The sequence below is a fragment of the Phyllostomus hastatus genome, unplaced genomic scaffold, assembly GCF_019186645.2.
Source record: "Phyllostomus hastatus isolate PE091 unplaced genomic scaffold, TTU_PhHast_1.1 phas_scaffold_442, whole genome shotgun sequence".
Lineage (NCBI taxonomy): Eukaryota > Metazoa > Chordata > Mammalia > Chiroptera > Phyllostomidae > Phyllostomus > Phyllostomus hastatus.
Window position 1 is genome coordinate 4,788,971 of NW_025334030.1, and position 6,982 is coordinate 4,795,952.

Sequence of the window (6,982 nt, forward strand, 5' to 3'; positions counted from 1 at the left end):
ATAGTAAATTTATTAAAGTGATAGTGTACACTCGAGAAGTGAGAGCGGGCCACCTCAGAGAACGAGACATGCAGATGGGGTCTGGGTGGAAGGTTTTTATTAAATGTGGGCAAGGGGAGGGGGACAGGGTGGTCTTCTGCTTCCGACACTGGTGGGGTGACTGACTTGGTTTGTTCTGGTCTCTCTTCTCCAGATAGCAATTTCCTTTGGTCCTCTCAATTACAGGAAATTGGAGAGGGGAAACAGGTGATCAGTGAAGGTCACAGCTGTGATGTTCCAGCCAAGACAGTAAAGGGGAGGGGTGGAGCTTGAGGCCTTTGTTCCCTATTCTAATTTTCCTGCTTCAATGGGAAGCACTAAAACAGAATGTTGTAACTGGAAATACAGACAGACCATCTAGCCCGGTGGTCCACCACCCTTGCCCCACACCCAGTACACTTCAATCAAAGAAAACCTTACTTGAAGATGAGATACACAAAACAGTGAAAAAGTAGGGGCTGCTCTGGCTGATGTGGGGGTCTATTCCTAGAGTTCCCCCTGCTAGGTTCCCCCAGGTGGACTTTAGGACTTCCATGAATATCCTTAAATGATAAACAAAACTGTAAGTGCATATACTCTTTTCCACCATTATCCTTATGGAACATAGCATTTTACTAGATTTTCCTAAAGGAATCACGATTCAGAAAAGTTTAAGAATCTGTACTCTAGGGTTCCTAGGGGCAGTGTTTGAAAACTGAGAAGATGGCAGAGCTGGTGTTGGTATGAAGCAGGGGTGCCCAGCCCCTGGGGCCACAGACTAGTATCAGTCCGTGGCCTGTTAGGAACCCAGTCACATAGCCAGAGGTGAACAACCTGCACAACCCGCAAGCGAGCGAAGCCTCATCTGTAGAGATAGCCGCTCCCCATCACTGGCATTACTGCCTGAGCTCCACCTTCTGTCGAATCAGCGGCAGCATTAGGTTCTCGTAGGAACACAAACCCTACTGTGAACTGCACATGTGAGGGATGTACCGTTGCTGCTCCTAATGAGGACCTAATGCCTGATGATGGAGCTGAGGCGGTGATGCTAGCACTGGGGAACAACTGCAAATACAGATTACCATTTAGCAGAGAGATGTGACTGCACAGAGACCGTAATAAATCAATTGCTTGCAGACTCATGTCAAAACCCTATCAGTGAGTACCAAGTGACAAGCCATATCTATCTGGTGCCAGGCTTTAAGTCAGAATCTGACACTTAGTTTAGTCTGAGATGGCTCACCGATTATTTTATTTACCACTTCGGTGGGCGCCTCTTTCCCGCCCACTTGTCTCAGTCACAGTTTTGGTAAGCCCAGTGCTAAGCCTAGCATGTTATGGGTTGTGTAATTATTTCATTATACATTACAACATAATAATAATAGAAATAAAATGCACAATAAATGTAATGCACTTGACTCATCCCGAAACCATAGCCTTCCCCCACCCCGAAAAATTGTCTTCCACGAAACCAGTCCCTGGTGCCAAAAAATGTTAGGACTGCTGGAATAAAGGACCCATTTCTTTCACAGCTCTTATCATGACTTGAAATTATCATCATTTACTCCCCTCTCTCCTGAGATGAGCCCCTTGGGGCAGTAATCTTACTTGAAGTGACCACCCTCACCCCTAGCACAGTGGTAAGCGGTTACATGCTATGCCCTCAGTAAAGGAGCCTACAGGTTCATAAAGGTCGGATGGATCTGCGGATCACCGCCTCAGCGCAGGTCTGAGCACCAAGGACCAGCCGGATCCACTCCCCGGGGTTGTTCTGGATACCAGCTGCAATGACCACCCCTCCTTCGCGCCCAGAGCGAGGCCCCTCCGACGACGAGAAACCGAGCTAAATTGTTGCGACTGCCAAACCCATCCACAAGGAGGCGGCCCAGCGCCCTCTAGGCCCTCTAGGAGACGCAGGCCAGAGTGAGCCCACCCTCCGGCCCTCCGCTTTGTTCCGTGTACCCCCTGGGCCCCTTGGGAGTCGCTGGAGCATCTGTATTCGCCTTGTGGAGGACCGAAACAGAGGCAAGGCGCAGCTGACCTCCGGAAGGGGGGGAGGGGTCCCGCCTAGCACCCTACCTCGAGCCGACGCCGCAGGGCCAAGTAGAGGAAGTGCGCCGGGCGAGCCTCGGCTCCAGTGCCTGCCTGCCTCTTGGGGCTCTATGCTGACACTTCCCCTTTTATCTTCGGGCCGCTCTTCCCGTAAGCAACGCCCCTCTTACCTCACCACTTCCCCTCCGAGCTGTGGCCCTAGGAAGGTGCTGCTGAGCTTGACAACCGCCTAAATGGCGACCTCCTGTCCCCACGCCGCAAACCGGTTGTGCAGAGGGCGTCCTGGAGGTGACAGTGTACTGGGGCGGGGATCTCCTGTCCACCTTCACGGACACAGCCCACGATGTGCCAGGCACTGGAACACCAAAGAATGAAGCTGACACTTACCCCACGGTGCCAGGCACTTTTGCACACATTATCTCATTAAATTCCTGACACAACTCATTTGACAGGAAACGAACTCAGGGAAGTCCAGTAACTTGCCAGGTCACACAGGTCCTAGATCTTGGAGTCCTGTATTTCCCCACTACTTCGTGAAGCTTCCAAACTCATTAACAGTTTCAATATAAGGTGGTGAGCGGGAATGACAGAAGCACCAGGCAAGAGGGATCAGCTCTGCCCGCTGTGACAGGATGGCTAGGTGAGTGGGGACAGATTATGTAAACCGTGTGGCAAAGGGTGCGGCAAACGGAGACCTTCTGGGTGACTGTGTTGTCCTCCTTCACTGACCTGTAAGCTTTTTTCATTCAAGGACTGGATGCCCAAAGCCAGACTCCTAGCAGGGTCCTTATAGTGGTAGAGAAATTTTTTTTCAATTTTTAAAATAATAAATTGTTTTCTAGGTACATAGAAAAATTTAAAGACTTAAATGAACACCCATTGACCATCTAGATTTAACAATCAGAATAAGTAATGTGTGTAACACATCATAGTTTATAAAGCCTCTTGCTTAAGTTACCAAATTGCAAATGAAGCTCTCATTGGTGAGCTGGTAGAAGACCTATTCAGATCCCATTACTGCACCACCTCGACAGGTCACGGTCACCCACTGAACCCCACTTTGGGAAGCTGGCCTCCTCTCCCTTGGTTTCCGTCCTGCTCAGGAGTTTGTAGGTTGCCCCAGAAATCAGTTTACCCTCAAGCACTGTTACAAGTATGTTTCTCAGTGGTAGATTCTTTGCCTGAAATTCACTTGGAACTTGAATGCTTAGCCCCTCAAAGTCTCAGATATCTTCCTTAAAATTCAATATACTGGGGGCAACGGAGAGTTCATGTCACAATGGGATCCATTATTCTCAACTCCAGATTAACACAGGAACTATCCCATGATCTTCCCAGCGGTTGTTTCCATTTCCTCAATAGCAGATATGTATCATATTTAAATACTTCACAAACATCCTTTATCATGATGGTTGGGGGAATAGGATTGATAGTACCTTAGAGGCCAAGGTAATTATAAAATACTTTTTTAAATTATATTTTTCTTTTTATAAAAAATACATATTGATTTAAGAATCACAAAATTATGCAAAAAAATGAATGTAGTAGTCTTAGTGGACAGGGTGTGGGCCAGCAGAAGGTCTACCTTGGACTGCCAGTAGTGTATGGGTTCTTCACTTTGTGTAGGAAAGATTTCACGACACGAATCCAGGTGGTTTTGAAGGTATGTTTATTAAAGCCAGGGACAATGAAACAAAGGAAGAGCTTAAGGTAGAAGCAGCAGCAGGACAGCCTAGACAGGGCTGCTTTGGCTCACTGAGAAGTAAAAGTCATAGTGACAGAAGTGAGCCCCCTGGGAAGTCAGAGACAAAGAGTGCCTTGCAGACAGGTTCAATGGGGTAAGCTCAGGACGAGCTGCTGCTGCCTGCTGCTCCTCTGATTGCAAGTCTCGTGGGGGCCCTTAGAGTTTAGGAGGAAAACAGCAGAGATACAAGGCATGGGTGAGAGAGCAGGCACACCGTGTGTCTTTTGTCTTGAGATTTACCTTCTTTGGCTGGCTGGAATCCTAGGGTCTTAACAGAATATTCATTAGGTTTTCAGGTGTATCCTTCAATATATTAATTCATCAAAATGTGCATATAGAGGGGTCAGGGGTAATTTTCCAGTTAGTTTCATTTTTAAAGAACATTATCAAGAACAACACTGAAGAGGGACTTGGGACCTAGGCTATTCTGTCCCAGAAAAGTCTGGAATGTGTAAAATATTTGCTCCTAAGTGTCCTTGGTTAGGGAACTTACAATCTTGTGATTCATTAGCTGGCTGTAAATTGCTCAAATCCTCTGGACTTGTTTAATTATTTTGTCTGTTTTCCTTATTCCATTTGTCAAGAAATTTCCCTGGCTTCTCACTATCCTGCCCCAGTAGAAAGCGAAACTACTGATGACCAGGAATGGAGTAAGGCTAGGATATCTCAGCTGTGCATTACTTAGGAATAAGAGCAGAGTTTGCACCCTTTGCAGCAGCTGCATTGGATGTAGATTTGTCATGTTGCCCCTAAAAAGGGCACACACAAGTCCCAGAGGTACAAGAAATAAGAGTTCAACACTCCATTCTAATTGGTAAATCAAAGATTTAAAATGCACCCCAAGAACTATAATCCTATTTTCACATTTCTTCGTTGTAAAAACTCACTGGAGCCTAAAAAAATGAAAGCTTCATGAGCCTCTCTTTACCTTTCTCTTACCAGTCTCTCTTTACATTTCTAAATGCCTGTGACATCAGAACATCACTTTTCAATAAGTCCCTTCCTCAGAATTGCCCATTGCAGAAGATGTCATTGCAATTGCAAAAGAGGCTGGAAAGCCCAGCTTCCTATCGGATATCCAGTCTGTCATAGGTGATTTAGTCTCAGTTTAGAAGAGCTTCCTGGCCAGTCAAGACCCAAGAAACACAAAGGATTCTGCAATCATCACATAATTTCATCATTCTGCGTCAGCAGTGGGAGGTTGCTGTTTTCCAAAATCTTGTACTGGTCCTGGTCCCAGAAATACCCCAGTCAACACCCTGCTGACCAACCTGACAATTTCACAATCTGACATTTGCATCACAAATGTGCATTTTAGGGAAAATGTTGGGTTGGTGGTTATTTTTTCAGCAGGATCCAGAGAAAAGAATGTTGTCAGCTGTCAAACCAAAAGCACTGGTTACTCTGTAAAATACAAAGCATGTAAGCCAATTGAACAGTAAGATAAATTCAATCAACCAGAACTCATTGAAGCCTTGATCTCAGGCTGGTCACACACAGGGTTGTTTATTCAGCCAGGCATCAGAATGTTGTCACTGGGAATGGTCAATAAGGCCCATTTTGCGCTTCAGTGGTCAGCTAAAAAAGGTGACATTTAAAGATGCATAGTAAAATTATCATACAGGCAGACAGTGTTGCAAAGTGACTAATAGAGTGGGTTTGAATCCCGGCTGAAGGCAAGTTACTAAGCCACTAATTCTGTCTGTAAATGGGGTGATGAATCCTGCCATGAAGAGGAGCTACAGAAATTCTGGGAGAGAATGGATATAAAACAAGCTGTGCTTTATAGAGTGAGCACTGTTAGAAAGTACCTACATTACCAATGAAACATCTGTAAACCAAAAATGTCATAAGAAAGACAAAGGTTAAACCAAAATATGGATTGTAAGTCATAATCTAAGTGGTAGAAATATCACCATTTTGCAACCACCACTTTAGCAAATGATTTAGGAAAGGATCATCAATGAATACTAAAACTATGGGATGAAAAATGGTGGGAGAACCAGACATTTCTGCACAGATTACTACTTAATTACAAAGAAAAATGTCCCTTTACAATGGAGAGATCTCAAGGATGCCCGAATGGACCCTGACTCTAATAATGAGGAAACAATTACACAAATCTAAACTGAGAAACATTCTGCTTCAGATAGAACTTTTTAAAAACATTAATGTTTTGAAAGAATCAAAAAGAATAGGGCCCTGGCTGGTGTGGCTCAGTGGAGTGAGTGCCAGCCTGCAAACAAAATGGTTGCCGGTTTGATTCCCAGTCAGGGCACATGCCTGGGTTGTGGGCCAGGTCCCCAGTAGGGGGAGTGACAGTCAACCATACACTGATGTTTCCTTCTCTTTCCCTCTCTGTGGAAATAAATAGATAAAAACTTAAAAAAAAGGAGCAGGCAAGTGTGAAAGTGTTCTAGATGAAAGGAGACCACAGGGACATGACGATTGAAAGCAGTGCATGATGTCCGACTGGGCCCTAGGCTGAAGGAAAAAGTCATCAAGGACATTATCAAGACAACTGGGGGAATTTGATTTAACAATGTTATATTTCCTGAGTGTAATGACTGTATTCTGATTATTTGAAATAATAGACTTGCATCCCTGTTCATAGTATTTAGGATATCTGGAGTACTTGGAGTGATATCTGATAATGTTTTTAATTTATTATCAAATGGTTCAAAAAAAAGAAGTGGTGCATGAATATGAGAGAGAGAGAGAAAGAGAGAGAAAAGAGAGCATCACCAAATACTATAAAACGTTAACAGTTTGTGAATCCAAGTAAAGAATTTGTGTGAGTTCATTGTACTTATGCTCTCAACTTTTCTGTAGGTTTGAAAATTTTCAAAACAAAAAGCTGGGGATAAAAATCACATTATGCAGAAAGACAGAAGCAGTTAACTAAGGAAGAGGTCAGTTCACCCCTCATACAGCTGCCATGAGCCTCCCTGGGGCAATGGGCTGTGAGTTCCAAAGGACACCTATGCCTTTTTTCACCTTGTTTCTCCGGCATCCTGACATGGTGTTCAGAATATGCATTCTGTGAATATGCATAGATGGGTGTTCTCTCTCATGGGTATGCTCCCAGGAAGCCAGAGCAGAGTCAGCCCTGGGAACAAACAAATGAAGACGGCGGTCTCAAGCATGGCACTATGAGGACCTCATGTT